Source organism: Ascaphus truei, unplaced genomic scaffold, assembly GCF_040206685.1.
Source record: "Ascaphus truei isolate aAscTru1 unplaced genomic scaffold, aAscTru1.hap1 HAP1_SCAFFOLD_97, whole genome shotgun sequence".
NCBI classification, from domain to species: Eukaryota; Metazoa; Chordata; class Amphibia; order Anura; family Ascaphidae; genus Ascaphus; species Ascaphus truei.
The window spans coordinates 197,501-213,601 of NW_027457309.1; the positions used below are offsets into that span (position 1 = coordinate 197,501).

General features: G+C 46.2%; 1 protein-coding gene across 7 annotated transcripts in view; it reads left to right on the plus strand.

Moving 5' to 3' along the window:
- LOC142486593 (uncharacterized) overlaps nucleotides 1-16,101 on the plus strand; it is a 330,856-nt gene that overhangs the window by 154,412 nt on the left and 160,343 nt on the right. The gene's annotated exons all lie outside the window — the stretch shown is intronic.

Sequence of the window (16,101 nt, forward strand, 5' to 3'; positions counted from 1 at the left end):
TGAGAGGGGGAGAGTGTCTGAGAGGGGGAGAGTGTCTGAGAGGGGGAGTGTGTCTGAGAGGGGGAAAGTGTCTGAGAGGGGGAGAGTGTCTGAGAGGGGGAGAGTGTTTGAGAGGGGAAGAATGGGGGAGAGAGTCGGAGAGGGGGAGAGAGTCGGAGAGGGGGAGAGAGAGAGAGGGGGAGATAGAGGGGGAGAGAGAGGGAGAGAGGGAGAGAGAGTCAGAGAGAGGGAGAGAGAGTCAGAGAGAGGGAGAGAGAGAGAGGGAGAGAGAGAGGGAGTGAGAGTCAGAGAGAGAGGGAGAGAGAGTCAGAGAGAGGGAGAGAGAGTCAGAGAGAGAGAGAGAGTCAGAGAGAAAGAGAGTCAGAGAGAGAGTGAGAGTCAGAGCGACTGAGAGAGTCAGAGAGAGAGAGTCAGAGATGCCAAGTGTCAGGAAGAAAACATTAATTTTATCGTTGTTCTTGTTCTTTTTTATATACTGTACTTTTCGAAATAAACCTACGTTTCTACAGTATGAAAATTGAAGTTTTTGTTTTTTTGCGGCCCACCTAAACTTAAACCTTGTTTATTTGGCCCGTGTTAGCCTTTGAGTTTGACATGCTTGCTCTAATGCAATTACTAGAATGTATTTATTTCCCCCTTGGAGTGTTTAGTTAGTAAAGACAGTCTTATATATCAGTACAGGCATACCCCGTTTAAGGACACTCACTTTAAGTACACTCGCGAGTAAGGACATATCACCCAATACGCAAACAGAAGCTCTCGCATGGGCCTGTCAGCACGTCCTGAACTGCAATACCGGCTCCCTACCTGTACTGAAGCTGTGCGCAAGCGGGGAGACTATAGTGCTTGTTACAAATGCGTTATTTACATCAGTTATGCACATACTGTATATGACGATTGCAGTACAGTAGATGCATCGATAAGTGGGAAAAAATGTAGTGCTTCACTTTAAGTACATTTTCGCTTTACATACATGCTCTGGACCACTTGCGTATGTTAATGCGGGGTATGCCTGTATAAACTTGTAGGAGTCTATAGTTACAAAATTTGCTTCATGTTCTTTATTCTCCATTTGATTCACTGTTAGAGGGGAAGAGAGTTTGGAGATGTGTTATGGAGATTGCCATCTCCAGTTTCTCCGAAATAAAGCTTTTTCTACTCGATCTACTGTACCTGGTACTGTTAGTTTTTACTCTGACGCTGTTGCTGCTCTGGGTGTTTCTTCCTTCTTTTGCTAAACTGTTGGAGTCTATAGTTACACAGTTTCCTTCATGTTCTTTATTCTCCATTTGATTCACTGTTAGAGGGGAAGAGAGTTTGGGAAATGTAGGGTATGGGAGTGTAGTGATGAGTCTAATAGAGTTATTGCAAAATCTGCTGTACTGCTATAACAAAAAGTCTGGGCTGCTGTTACAATTTAATTGCTCCAATGCCAACAATACTCTTTTCAGAGAGCAGAGTATCTGGTTGGTAGAGATGACTCTATATATCAATTTGGATTTTCTATCCATCTATTAATAGTTACATAGTTACATAGTAGATGAGGTTGAAAAAAGACATACTGCACCGACACACTTTATTCGAGCAAATACCCGGTATGTACCTGGCAGATACCTGGAATGCGCCACTCCTCACCTCTGACAAGCCCCGTTGCATTTGCCTTCCCAGCCTGGGTTCATGCCTGGCTGATGGGCGGCTGATCTGTTAAATGATAATGATTAGGATTTAATAGGCTGCAATGCTTCGCGTGTCTACCAGATGGCATAAATTCATGAATTGTAATGCAGTATATATATATATACTGTGCAGTATTGCAGCCAGCGGGAATAAAATGCTTCAATCCCTGCTTGGAAAATAACTCAATGCACTCGGGCAGAAAACAGTCACAAACCTCAATACACCCGGGTATACCCGAATTCGTGGGACTAGCCAAGCTCGAATAAAGTGTGTCGCCAGTGTAGGTCCATCAAGTTCAACCTATGCTAAATTTAGACAACAGATACTTTATCCTATATCCATACTTACTTATTGATCCAGAGGAAGGCAAACAAAAAACCCCATTAAGAGGAAAAATGTATTCCTTCCTGACTCCCAAGAATTGGCAATCAGATTAATCCCTGGATCAACATCCTTCCCATGTATACTTATTTGGTATATCCCTGTATACCTTTCACATCTAAAAAGATGTCCAACCTTTTTTTGAACAAATCTATTGTATCTGCCATAACAGTCTCCATGGGTAATGAATTCCACATTGTTACTGCCCTTACTGTAAAGAACCCTTTCCTTTGTTGCTGGTGTAATTTCCTTTCCTCCAACCTTAAGGGATGGCCCACAGTCCTTTGTACTGCCCGTGGGATGAATAGTTCTTTTGAAAGCTCCTTGTATTGTCCCTGAATATATTTGTATATAGTTATCATATCCCCTCTTAGACGCCTCTTTCTAATGTAAATAAATCTAATTTAGCTAGCCTCTCCTCATAAGTTAGAATGTCCATCCCCTTTATTAATTTGGTGGCTCTTGTCTGCACTCTCTCTAGTTCCACAATGTCTTTTCTTAGGATTGGTGCCCAAAATTGTACTCCATATTCAAGGTGTGGTCTTACTAGTGCTTTGTAAAGGGGCATAATTATGTTTACTTCCCTTCCATCCTTTGCCCGTTTGATGCAAGATAAGATCTTGTTTGCCTTTGCAGCTACTGCATGACATTGGGCACTATTGCTAAGCCTGCAGCCTGCAGTCTACAAGCACTCCTAAATCCATCTCCATCAAGAATTCCCCCAATCCATCTCCATTTAATTTGTAAGTCGCCTTTTTATTCTTGCATCCCAAATGCATAACCTTACATTTAGCTGTATTAAACCTCATCTGCCATTTACCTGCCCACGTTTCCAGTCTCTCCAAGTCCATCTGAAGAGAAATTACATCCTGCTCTGATTCTATTACCTTACACAATTTAGTATCATCAGCAAAGATGGAGACTTTGCTCTCGATCCCAACCTCAAGGTCATTAATAAACAAGTTAAAAATCAGGGGTCCCAGTACCGATCCCTGGGGTACTCCAATCACGACTTTAGCCCAACCTGAAAAAGTTCCATTTATGACAACCCTATGTTGTCTGTCCTTTAACCAGTTTTCAATCCAGGTGCATATATTATTACTGAATCCAATTTTCTTTATTTTGTACACCAACCTCTTGTGTGAAACCGAATCAAAAGCCTTTGCAAAATCTAAGTAGACCACATCAACTGCATTACCCTGGTCTAGATTCCTACTTATCTCCTCAAAGAAACAAATAAGGTTAGTTTGGCAAGATCTATCCTTCATAAATCCATGCTGACTATTACTAATAATTTTGTTTTCCATTATGTGTTGCTGAATATTATCCCGTATTAAACCTTCAAATAGTTTCCCTACTATTGAAGTCAGGCTTACAGGTCTGTAATTTCCCGTTTGTGATCTAGCTCCCTTTTTAAATATAGGCACCACATCTGCTTTACGCCAATCGTGTGGTACTGAGCCTGTGGAAATGAAGTCCTTGAATATTAAATATAATGGTTTGGCTATTACTGAGCTTAACTCCTTGAGAACTCTTGGATGTATGCCATCGGGGCCAGGTGCCTTATTTACTTTAATTTTTTCAAGTCGCTTATGAACTTCTTCCTCAGTTAACCAATTGTTCATTAATATGGAGGTTGTGGCTTCCTCCTGTGGCACTACTATTAAACTTGATTCTTCCCTGGTAAACACAGAGGCAAAGAATGTGTTTAATGCCTCTGCTTTTTCCTTATCTCCAATAATCTACCTACCCATCTCACACTGAAAGGGTCCTATATTTTCTTTTCTCATTTTTTTATTATTAGGGTACTTAAAGAACTTTTTAGGGTTGACCTTATCGCAATCCTTTTTTCATTATCCATTTTTGCTAATTTGATTCCCTTTTGCAATTTTTGTTACATTCCTTATAATCCTGATACGATGTCTCCGTCCCTTCTGACTTAAAGAATCTAAACACCTTCCTCTTCTAGTCCATTTCCTCCCCTATCTGTTTATTTAGCCACATTGGTTTTGACTTATTTCTTTTATACTTATCACCCATGGGTACACACAGATAAGTGTGCTTTTCTAACAATGTTTTAAAGACTGCCCATTTATCTTCTACATTTTTCCCTGCAAAAAAACATCATCCCATTGTATTACTACTAGATTAGACCTCAGTTTATTAAAATCTGCCTTTCTATAGTTTAAGGTCTTTGTGGAACCCAAGAAATCTATTTTTTGATAATTTATTTCAAATGAGACCATGTTATGATCACTGTTACCCAAATGTTCCAGGACTTGAATATTTGTTATTACTTCTACATTGTTTGATATGACCAAATCCAGTATTGCCCCTCTCCTTGTTGGTTCCTCAATAATTTGGGTCATATAATTGTCTTTTAGCACCCCCAAAAACCTGTTTCCTTTTGTTATAACGCTAATCTCATTGCCCCAGTTTATGTCTGGATAATTAAAATCCCCCATTATGCAAACATGACCCAGTTTTGATGCCTTTTCCATTTGCAAAAGTATTTTAGCTTCCTCAATCTCACAGATATTTGGTGGTTTATAGCATATTCCCACAAACATTTTCTTAATACTTTTACCTCCACTGCTAATTTCTATCCACATTATCATCATTCCCTTCCTAAACATCATCCCTTATAATACGTTTTAGATCCGGTTTAACATATAAACATACTCCACCTCCCCTTCTATTTGTTCGATCCTTCCGAAAAAGGGAATAACCCTCTAAATTAACTGTCCAGTCATGAGTTTCATCCCACCATGTTTCAGTAATGCCTATGATATCATACTGCTCCCTTGCAGCTATTAATTCAAGCTCCCCCATTTTATCTGTCAGGCTTCTTGCATTAGCAAGCATGCATTAAAGATTTTTTCAGCCTGTAATATTATCTTATCTGCTCCCTGATTTTTAACTTGTTTATTAATGACCTTGAGTTTGGGATCGAGAGCAAAGTCTCCATCTTTGCTGATGATACTAAATTGTGTAAGGTAATTGAATCAGAGCAGGATGTAATTTCTATTCAGAAAGACTTGGGGAGTCTGGAAACGTGGGCAGGTAAATGGCAGATGAGGTGTAATACAGCTACTGCACCGACACACTTTATTCGAGCAAATGCCCAGTATGTACCTGGAATGCACCGCTCCTCACCTCTGACAAGCCCCGTTGCGTTTGCCTTCCCAGCCTGGGTTCATGCCTGGCTGACGGGCGGCTGATCTGTTAAATGATAATGATTAGGATTTAATAGGCTGCAATGCTTAGCGTGTCTACCAGATGGCATAAATTCATGAATTGTAATGCAGTATATATATATATATACTGTGCAGTATTGCAGCCAGCAGGAATAAAATGCTTCAATCCCTGCCTGAAAAATACCTCAATGCACTCGGGCAGAAAACAGTCACAAACAATACACCCGGGTATACCCGAATTCGTGGGACTAGCCGAGCTCGAATAAAGTGTGTCGCCAGTGTAAATGTAAGGTTATGCATTTGGGATGCAAGAATAAAAAGGCGACTTACAAATTTAACGGGGATATATTGGGGGAATCCTTGATGGAGAAGGATTTAGGAGTGCTTGTAGACAGCAGGCTTAGCAATAGTGCCCAAAGTCATGCAGTAGCTGCAAAGGCAAACAAGATCTTATCTTGCATTAAACAGGCAATGGATGGAAGGGAAGTAAACATAATTATGCCCCTTTACAAAGCATTAGTAAGACCACACCTTGAATATGGAGTATAATTTTTGGCACCAATCCTAAGAAAATACATTATGGAACTAGAGAGAGTGCAGAGAAGAGCCACCAAATTAATAAAGGGGATGGACAATCTAACTTATGACGGGAGGCTAGCTAAATTAGATTTATTTACATTAGAAAAGAGGCGTCTGAGGGGCGTGGCTTGGAGCTCAGACAAGATGAACGTGTAGTGCTTAAGCTCCCGGATAGCAAAACCACAAGCTTTATCCATCACAGGGCATCGTTACTCTAATCACCAAAAAAGACACAGATATAGAGTGTATTAGAGCTGGGGATCACTACAAACTGAGATTTGTACAAATCGGACTATATTTGTGGAAATTATCCACTTATGAGGCCTAGATGGTGTGGCTGCATGTAGACCTTGGCTGAAGAGACACGAGGCCTTGCAGTATCATACGGATAAACAGACATTCAATAAAACCATAAAATCAGGCATCCAAATACAGATGCCAAGTACAACATATCTGACTTTATCACAGCGCAGAATGGTATAAGAAGAGAGCTGAAAAACGTGAGTTGGATTCTGCCCCCCTCCTCCTAACTGAGGCCTAGGAGAATAAACAGGTGAGCTGACATGCGGATCTGTCCCCCCGACCCCCCTTCAAACAATTAAATTGGAGCCTGGTCAGCCTCCCACTCCTGTCAACCCAAATTAGGAAAATCTCTCTCCCCGTGCCTGGGCACCCTTCCTCCCACGGGTCTCTGGGGTGCTGCAGAGCTGTCAACCGCCAAGTTTGTCTCCCTACTCCTGGGTGCCCTTCCTCCCGAGTGCTGCGGCCTGCCCTCCGTCGGAGTCTCACTCCCCCTGTCACTCGGCGCCCTTCTACCTCTGGGTCTCCCGGGTGCTGCGGAGCTGCGAGCTGTCCCCACACCTGGGCCTCGGTCCTCCTGTGCCTGATCGCCCTTCCCCACGAGTGCTGCAGTGTGTCCCCTTCCTGTGTCTAACTCCCCCTGTGCTAACTGGAGAGAATAGCCGGGAGACTTTCAGCGGGTTGTGGCGTGGGGCTCTGGTGTGGCTGGGTGGCATCTTAAATGGCTGCCATTGCCCTGTGAGGGAGCCGAGTACCGGGCATAACTTCACCCGTCCGGCGGTCCATTGGGGCATGCCTTCCTGCACCGCGGTCCTGCTTTCCCCCCACCTTCCGGTGTCCCCATTTTGAGGGGGGGACTGAGGCTACCGGCGGGGCTTGCGGTGCTGGCGCGGGGCTCTGGTGCGGCTGGAGGCTAACTAAAATGGCCGCCATTGAGCTGTAGCTGAGTGCTGGGTTTACCTCTCCCGGCCGGCAGTAAAATCAATTAGCCTTCCCTGCTGTTCCCCCCAGCCTCCCTGTGCGTCCTCCCACCTGCCTGCACCGTCGCTGCAAGGAGGGGGTCTGAGCAGCCTGCTGCCTGGATCGGAGCTGTCTGGCTCCTTGCGTTTCAACCTGTGTGTGTGCCAAATCCAAGATGGCCGCCACAGGTTGGATTTAAAGGCACATCTCCCCCCAGGAACATAAATAAATAATCACCACAACATAAAAAAAATCAGCCTAATCCTAGTCCAGGGTCTTCTGAGGCAGGAGAATAAAAAACAAAAGCAGCTACACATGCCCCGGCCACTAGGCAATGCCCGCATAACCGTGAAAACCCAAGCATAAATGCAATAAAGTGGCTCGCATGCAGAGGAGCAACACAGCAGACACTGACAAGGTAAAATGACTTTGCCCCATTAAAAATGTTCTAAAGAGGGGTTTCCAGTGACGTTCTCCGGTATGGTGATGTAGGGAAAGAGCTCCACTGACCCAACAGAATAAAACCTACATATAACGCTCTCCCGCCAACATTCCCCGACCGCATTTCGGCTACCCAGCAAGAGAAACACAGAGAGAATGTCCAAACAACAGAAAAAAGCAGCAAATCAAGGGGTTACCAAGTATTTTTCACCCCCCGCAGAAAAGCCCCGTGGACTCTGCAGAAGCCCAAGATGGAGCCGGAGCACGCGGCCCACAGAGCAAATCAACACGGCCCAAAGAGACAGCTGCACCGGAGGAACCTGTAACCAGAGCCTACATGGAGGACCTAATTGCGTCCATGCACACGAAATTACAGGCTTCACTCCAAGTGGATTTCAGAGCAGTGGCAACGGAGCGAAAACAAGACATGCAGGGCCTCACGGAATGCACAACAGGCCTGGAGGGGAAGCTGGCAGAATCCCTCGAGCGACAGACCGAGGCCGAGGAGGAAATCATCTGCCTTGGAGAGGAAATCCAATTGCTAAAAGAGGGCCAAGATGACCAGGAGAACCGGGACAGGAGGCAGAATTTGCGCATCCGCAATGTCCCTGAAAGGGTTCTCCCGGGTCAAATCAGACCTTACCTCACGGAACTCTTCACATCTATATGTTCGTCTCTAGAGGAAAAAGATCTCGAAATTGACAGAGTCCACAGAACCCTGGGCCCGCGATCAGATGATCTAGGCCGAAGACGTGACATAATAGTCAGAATGCACAGCTACACGACAAAAGAGAAGATCATCATAGCATGCAGAAGCTCCTCATCAATTACCTTCCAAGAAGAGGCCATACAGATTTTCAACGATCTATCTCGCATCACAGTCAACCGAAGAAGGGAGATGAAGCCCCTCACTGTGTTTCTCCATGAAAATGAGGTGAGATACAGGTGGGGCTTCCCATTTAAACTTACCGCAAATAATGGAGGCAAGTTTCTCACCATCCGACGGCCGGAGGATATGCTCCCTTTCGCCTGAGCGCTGGGCCTATCTCCCCCAGCTGCTTGGCTGCCTAACTCAACCCTGACAGCCACGCAAAGAGGGGACGCAGATGGCGGCCCTGCAGACATCACAAAAAGAGCGGTGCATCAACGCTCCACCAGAAATAAATGAGCTAGCAGCAAACTGAACTCCGACACCCGGTCCCCACACTAATTGACTCACCTCTGGATTGCGACGACAGCGGAGCAGGAGGGGATGGTACCTCGGATGGGGCAACCCAGCCCTGGATGTCCTGCGTCTTGCGGCTTCCTCAGCAACAGACCGTTACCACGGCCTTCCAGGCCCAGAGACTCTGCAATCGGCCGGCAGCGCAATGCTCCTACTGGAGTCTGCTCACCTGGGACCCAGGCTGGGCGGCCAGGGGAGCGAGTAGCAGCCGGGGGGATCGGTACCCCTGCAGAGAAGACCGCGTGGGCCCACGCATATGCAGAAGCCTCCAGGCTTGTTTTGCAAGGGGGGGAGGGTTAAGCAAGCAAAGAGGGCCCAGAAAGGGAATGGGACCCCACACCCGATTAAGGAATCCTCAAACTGTGAGTACACCAACCCCCCCCCCCTTCCCTCCCCTACGGAAGGAGGCCGCATAACAGAGACCCTGCCGACTAGAGGGTTGAGCCCGGCGGCTGCCGTGGTATAAATACCCCGTGACTGGGACACAGTTTGGAGAACGGGATCGGTTCTCTTTCCCTTCCCACGTTTGAAGGAGCATCAGCACATAAGTTAACACTGACATTCCTGTTTGCCCACTTCCCCGCTGTGGTTACCACCGAGTATTATTTGTTGAAGTTGATAAGATGTTAATGTGATATTGGGACTGTTTTCTCATGTTCTCTAATATTTCATAAGTGTTTTACCAGTGAGGATAAGTGCCAAGATCCAATCCGCAGGGAAACGCTTAGAAGAGCCAATATCTAAGCTAGATACATAAGGGACATAGATCCCATAACAAATGATACGTATCCCTCCCCCCGCTCTCCCCCCTCCTCACCCGCCTTACCCCCCTTACCCCCCTCCCTTTCCCCCTTACCCCCCTTCCCCTCTTTATTACTTCCGCCATTTACTCCCCCTCCCTCCCCGATGGATTACCTAAACTGAGAGAAGCTTACACCATACTACCAAATAACACCACATGTAGCAAACAATATTGCATCTCCCCCTGTTCTCCCTACCCCCCTATCAACCCCCTTTCTCCTGAACACTGAAGGGGCTTAGAAACTGGTGATACATCTCTCTATGTGTCACAAATACCCTATAAGTTGACCTCAAGGTTATTCACTGAAAGGGCCAGGGCCCGCATGAGACTGGGGCGCAGGCCTAAAACGAGTGTAAGCGAATAAAGGTATAAAGTGCAGTGATTTATGATTGTTAAAATGATGATACATGTCAGGAGATGTACTGCTTAGGATGAAACATGACTAGAGTAAATATGTATGCTCTCTTAAATGCTCCCCACCCCCTTCCTCACACCCGCACCAATCCCCCCACCCTCCCCCTCCACCCCCCCACCCTCCCCCCTCCCACCCCCCCACCCTCCCACCCCCTCCCACCCTCCCACCCCCTCCCACCCCCTTCCTCACCCTTCCTCACCCCACCTGATTCAAGGTCTACGAAGGAGACCAAACGACAAAAGATGTCATCAATACTCGCCAATGATTCTGATAATAACATTGCCAAATGTTACTTTGTGGTTTTCTGTCTACCAATATGAATCCCCCTCCCCTCCTTAAGCTCCAGGGTGGCGATACAGATCAATAGATACAGAACGGCTTATCAGCCCAATACGGTTCCTGTCAATATTCTCACTATGTTACTCTGAGCTTACTACTATCCTAGCTCCCCATCCCCTCCTATACTATCCTCTCCATCTCCTCCCCCACACCCCCCTCCCTCCCCCCTCCACCCCCACTCCCCCCACAGCCCCCTCCCTCCCTCCACCCCCCTCCCTCCACACACCCCCCTCCCTCCACACACCCTCGTTCCACCCTCCCTCCACACCCCCTCCCTCCACCCCCCCCTCCTCCCCCCTCCCTCCCTCCCCCCCCACCCTCCCCCCCCCACCCCCCCACCCCCTGGACCACTGGATCCCTCCCCTCATAGGGCCATATGCCCAAATGCCGGTACCTAACCCCGGCGGTATCCACTGGAGGTCCATAGTGGACCTCCTCCTACTTTACCTCTTGCTGCTGATTCTGTCCAAGCAGACTCTTTCCCCCCTCTCCCCTTCCCTCCCCTCACCCCTTCCCACTCCCACCACCCCATCCCCTTGTCAGGCCAACCTGAACCGCACATACAGAAAACGACCCCCAGAGGGGATAAAAACGATCTTTGATTTACGATATAAGGATCCACCCGGTGGGAAGGGCGCAATCCCAATAGTGACAACACTCCAGCACCCAAATGGCTAGTGAATCAGCAATGAAACTGGTTTCACTGAATGTGAAAGGTTTGAACAATAATAGAAAAAGAAGACTAGCGCTCCAGGAGCTGAAAAGGTCTAAGGGAGATATCATCTTCCTCAAGGAAACGCACTTTGCATCTCAAGAGCTGCCCAAATTAATTAGCAATGTATTCCCTACGAGCTTCTTCTCATCATTTAACAGTAAAAAGCGCGGAGTAGCTATTCTACTCAGACAAGGAACCCCATTCAATATTACCAAAACTACTTCAGATCCAGAGGGTAGATTTCTAATGGTATATGGCTCGCTCGTGGGTACGACGATCGCCCTGGTCAACATCTATGCGCCAAATGAAAATCAAACAGAATTCCTAAAAACAGTACTAGAGAAGATTGATCCTAACTATCTATCCTCTTTGATTATAGGTGGGGACTTTAATATGGTGATAAACTCCACTGAGGACAGAGTCTCAACTCTGAATCGCTCACAAAGCGCATCCTCCCAGAAAATGGAGAGACAATTTAAAGCAATTACTAGGGACTACTCCTTAGTGGACATTTGGAGAATCCGCCACCAGGGCCAAAGATACTACACATTTTATTCGGCGCCACACCAATCATACTCTCGTATAGACTATTTTTTTGCTACCAAAAATGTTCTGGAAGCCTCCACCAATTCGGAAGTAGGCCCCATTACGTGGTCAGATCATGCCCCTATCACAATCACTCTGTCAACTTCATTTCAAAAATTGACCTCCTACACTTGGAAGCTGAACGACTCCCTACTGAACCATCCGGCAGTAGAAAAAGAAATTAAAGCAGCTCTTAGGGAGTACTTCGCTCTCAATGCAGGCACAGTCGACTCACCGGCGGTTCTGTGGGAAGCCCATAAGACAGCAATCAGGGGAACTTTTATATCAATTGCATTCCACAGAAAGATGGTCAAGGTAAAACTAATAATGGAACTGACAAATAAAATTACAAAGCTGGAACAGTAGCATAAAGCCAACCCCTCAAAAAAAATCTACAAAACCTTGACCGCAGCCAGAAATGAATTAAAACAGTCCCAAATAGAAGATGTGGAAAAAGCCCTCACATGGACTAACCAGAAATATTATGACAAGGGCAACAAGGCCGACAGACTTTTAGCTAGCAAACTTAGAGGTATACAGAAACGCTCCCAGATCACTGCGATAAAGAGTGGATCGGCGGAAATAATCTATAATGAGCAGAAAATAGCGGAAGAATTTACCGCATTCTATACCAAATTATATAACCTTAAGGCCGAGGGAGACAAGGCGGGGATACCCACCTCGGAACCCATTAGTAATTACCTATCGGATTGCCTCCTGCCCACATTGACAGAGGAGGAAAATCTGTTCCTCAATGCAAAGATCACCCAAGAAGAGTTGGCGGCCGCAATAAAAACATTACAAATCTCGAAAGCCCCTGGCCCCGATGGCTTCTCTAACGTCTACTATAAAAGGTTCTCCACGATTCTGTCTAAGCACCTGCTTTGTTTATTTAACTCATTCATGGGGGGCAACCCAATCCCCCCATCAATGACACAGGCCAACCTAGCCATAACCCACAAAGAGGGTAGGGACCCATTGCTCTGTGGAAGTTACCGACCAATCTCTCTACTAAACAACGATCTTAAGCTTTACAGCAAAATCCTGGCAAATAGACTGAATCCGATATTACCGAGATTAATACACAACGACCAGGTGGGGTTTGTCTCAGGCAGACAAGCCTCAGATAACACCCGCAAAATTATCAATATCGTTGATCATGCCCACCTCAGAGCTACCAAAGCGGTTTTGTTAAGCTTAGATGCAGAGAAGGCGTTCGACAGAATCGATTGGCTATTTCTTGACAAAACAATGCAGAAATTCGGCTTCAAAGAGGAATACCTAGAGGGGGTCCGAGCGCTATATCGCAGCCCAACTGCGGTGGTGAAATTCCCGGGCGGATCCGCTAAGAAAGTCAGTATAACAAATGGAACAAGACAGGGTTGCCCCCTATCTCCCCTCCTGTTCACCTTAACAATTGAACCTTTGGCGTCTAAAATACGAGACAACATAAACATACAGAGGGTACAGATTGGCGTAAAAAACTATAAAGTCTCGTTATTCGCAGATCATGTTATCCTAACGTTAACACAACCCCAGATCTCTCTCCCCAATCTCCACAAGGAATTAAGAGAATTTGGTAAAATATCAGGTTATAAAATCAATAGTGACAAATCAGAAGCCCTCAACCTAAATTTATCAGAGCCAGAGATGCAGACATTGAAACAAAACTTTAATTATAAGTGGAGCCCTTCATACATCAAATACCTGGGAGTACATGTATCAAAGAACTACGGCTCTCTCTACCAAAATAACTATCCAAACCTCTTTAAGAAAATTAAAAAAGACCTGGATAATTGGGAAAACTACCAGATCTCATGGATCGGGAGGATGATCTCAGTAAAAATGAATATACTACCTAGATTACTATACTTCTTCCAGACACTCCCGATCCATATTCCTGGCTCTGAACTAAAAACTATCCAGAACAAAATTTTCCAATTTATCTGGCAAGTCAAGAGACCCAGGGTATCTAGGTCGGTTCTTATGGCGCCCAGGACAAAAGGAGGATTGGGGGTCCCAGACATAGTTAAATATTATCAGGCAGCCCAATTAAGACAGGCGGTCATGTGGAACTCGGACCCAGACCAGCTCTGTTGGCTAGCAATTGAATTTCAATACTCCAGAACGCCTTCCCTGCCAGCTTATTTTTGGTGCGGTGACAGGGGCACTGATATGGCGCCTAAATTCGAACTGGGAGCGATGAGACACACTTGGGATATATGGACAAAAACGAAAATTAAATACCAGCTCTCCTCCCTCAGTTCACAGCTAACCCCACTATTCAACAATCCAAAATTCCCTCCAGGATGCGAGACTAAACAATTCGACATATTGAAATCATTGGGGTCAGGGTGATCGCGGATCTGCTGAGCGATGGACAGTTCCTGAGTCTCCAAGAATTAAGCACTAAATTGAAGGTACCTCACCTAGATACATTCAAATTTCTCCAAATTCGACACTTCCTACAAAAAATGTCACCAACATTGAAATTTTCCCCTCCCACAAAATTCTAGAAACTGTGCCAGGACGGAGCACATCAAAAAGGTCTAATAACACAAATATATGCTGGCATGGAGAATCCGGCTAATCCAACCGCACACGACTATATGCTCAAGTGGGCAGCGGAATTGAACATAGTTATAGACCGGGAGGACTGGGAAGACATATGGGACGCGGCCTCAGGAACATCCATATGTACCACAGTGAAGGAGAATGTTTACAAAATAATGTATCACTGGTATCTTACCCCAGTGAGACTAAAGCAAATCTACCCTCTGGCATTGGATCTATGCTGGAGAGGCTGTGGACATAGAGGGGACATGGCCCATATCTGGTGGCTATGTCCAGAGATTCAAAAATACTGGCTTATAATCCAAGATTTAATAAAAGAGATCACAGGTCTCACAATCCCTTTGGATCCACTGACCTTCATACTGGGCAGACCGATAGAGGAGATTGATAGCCCAGTATGGAAATTAATCTCCTTTATTCTGACAGCAGCAAGATGCTCAGTAGCATACTCCTGGAAGAAGACAGCGCCCCCCACAAAGCACCAGGTGAAAAATAGACTCAATGAGGTAATGATGATGGAAAAACTTACGTCTTTTTTAAAACGATCTACCGAAGGGTTTTATAAAATCTGGGAACCCTGGATAATTCACTAGAAAGACTCAGAATAGAATCCCTTGCACCATAACAGAAACAGTAAAGGATTGGAGGAGATTTGAAGCGGAGCGGCCGGACGAGGGAAGGGATGACCACTCTCTCGGGGCCATCCCTTAAGGTTGGAGGAAAGGAGATTTCACCAGCAACAAAGGAAAGGGTTCTTTACAGTAAGGGCAGTTACAATGTGGGATTCATTCCCCATGGAGACTGTGATGGCAGATACAATAGATTTGTTCAAAAAAAGGTTGGACATCTTTTAAGAAAGGAAAGGTATACAGGGATATACCAAATAAGTATACATGGGAAGGATGTTGATCCAGGGATTAATCCGATTGCCAATTCTTGGAGTCAGGAAGGAATTTATTTTTCCCCCTATGAGATATCATTGGATGATATGACTCTGGGGTTTTTTGTTTGCCTTCCTCTGGATCAATAATTAAGTATAGATATAGGATAAAGTATCTAAATTTAGCATAGGTTGAACTTGATGGCGTACGTCTTTTTTCAACCTCATCTACTATGTAACTATGTAACTATGTAACGGGGAGACGACGACTCGGGAGGCTTCAACCGGCTGGGGTGGGGGCGTGGCGGAGGAGGGTGTGTTAAGGCCCAGGTGCCACTACAGCCTGCTGCAGACCGCCCGCGGAGGATGCCGGTGGGTGGGGGGGTGGAGGATGCAGGTAGTGCATGGGGATTAGGGGCAAAGGATTCCAGTAGGGCCTGGGGGGTCGGGGTGGGGCAAAGGATTCTGGTAGAGGCTGGGGGTGAGGGGGGGGCAAAGGATTCCGGTAGGGCCTGGGGGGTGGGAGGGGCAAAGGATGCCGTTAGGGCCTGGGGGGGCCGAAGATGCCGGTATGGCCATTGGTGGATGGCTGAGGTTCCGGAGGCTTATGTCCCAGGGTGGGGGACTGAGTAGCCTGGCTGGGGAGGGCGCGTTACTATCCCAATGCATCTAAAAAAATACCCCAATACATTAAAAAATTACATATAAAAAGCAACCCTCCCCAATACATATAAAAATTTTCACAAACCCCCCAATACATATAAAAATAACACAAGCCCCCTAATACATATATTAGAATCTGAGGGGGCCCAGCCAGTGCTGCAAATTTGCCCCGACCTTTGGCCAGGCCCTGCTGCCAATGGTTGCCAAGCCCTGACTCTCAGCTTCCTGTAAGCCTCTTCCTTTCTCTGTCCCACGCCGCCGAGCTTCCACTTCTGGTGCGCGATGGGGCTCTCTGATGTCAGAGCGTGGCCAAGCTTACTTCCGGTGCGCCAACGTCAGGGAGCCCCTTCACGCCCGGCAGTGGAAGC